The sequence below is a fragment of the Pteropus vampyrus genome, unplaced genomic scaffold (assembly GCF_000151845.1).
Source record: "Pteropus vampyrus isolate Shadow unplaced genomic scaffold, Pvam_2.0 Scaffold386, whole genome shotgun sequence".
NCBI classification, from domain to species: Eukaryota; Metazoa; Chordata; class Mammalia; order Chiroptera; family Pteropodidae; genus Pteropus; species Pteropus vampyrus.
The window spans coordinates 580,968-582,288 of NW_011889167.1; positions in this window are offsets into that span (position 1 = coordinate 580,968).

The window sequence follows — 1,321 nt, forward strand, 5'->3', positions numbered from 1 at the left end:
TCAAGTTGCATCCTTGTGTGTCTAGACCAGGCAGACGATTCTGTTGGAGGCTCAGATGACGATAAATCAGTTTTTCTCCCACAGAACCTTCCCATTAGAAAGCCGGGGGGGTGTTGCTGTACGTGACACGTGGCCTCTGTGGCTCCTGCCCTCTGAAGACCCCGATACCTCAATGAACCTGCCCCAGGGGCTTTCCAAAGTCTTCACACCGGAGGGCGGGGGACATCCCTGAGCCACTGCCCTGAGCTCTGCACAGCAAAGCTGCCTCTGCCTTGCGTGCGGTCACCTGCGCGCGCCACTCCCCCGGGACCACCTGCTCTCCTGTGTCTGCATCTCAGAGCGGCATCTGCACCTGCCGCTGACTCGCGGGTCCCGTGTGCTTATGTGCGTCTTCTGGTGGTGTACGTAGGTATTAGCAGTCCGCGTCCAGTTTTGCACACGAACGTTCCCGTGTTAGCAGCTACACTTCAGGTTGCACATCAGACATTGTTAGTTTCGTTTATTTAAAATAGTAAAATCGTTAGATTTTAAGACAGCTCTTCAGTATCTCAAGGTGATAGGCGAAGGTTTTGCAGAGTTAAATGGGAGTTTTAATTGTATAGTGTGCCTTAAGATGGACTTATATCTAACGTATTTAAAATTTAATGGTCGAGGTAGCATGTAATTTCTTTGCTACGTCCTACAAAAGGCCAGTATCATCTCATGAGAGGTTTTGGGTCCCGTACAAATATAAAATTTAATTCAGCGTGTTACTGTACAGGATGGTCAATTATTTATGGCGCTGTACTCAGTCGCAAGCGGATTTCAGAATACGAAAGCTAATGTAATTGAGGACACAAACGTCAGCCGGGGATCAAGTCCGCGCGGGCGCCCTCCGGGTTCGCAGAAAAGCCCTGCAGGTGCGCGCCGTGCACAGTTACTCTTAACACTTCAGTTGCGCGAGTCGGGCCCTCCGACCGCCGTCTCGCTCCTACGGGAAGGCACGCGGGACTCGCAGCGTGACGGGAGCTCCCCGTCCCCCCAGCCCGGCTTCACCGGCCGGGCCCTCTCTGTGCTTCGTGGCCACTGGCCCGTCCGTGTCCTTTGATCTGCAGCCCGTAAACAACAGGCACCGCTTCCTAAGGAGTCACGGGAAGGGGGAGGCCCTGCTCCAGCAGGTGGTTCCGCTGAGGAAGGGTCCTCCTTCTTCTCTGGACACTGGATGTCACCGTTAGATGTCACGCCTGGTCCAGGACCAGTGTCCCGCGGCCACGGGGGTCCGCCAGCATGCTGAGGCCTCGGGACGGAAGGGTGGGGACGGGCTTGGCACGCCGGCTCGCCC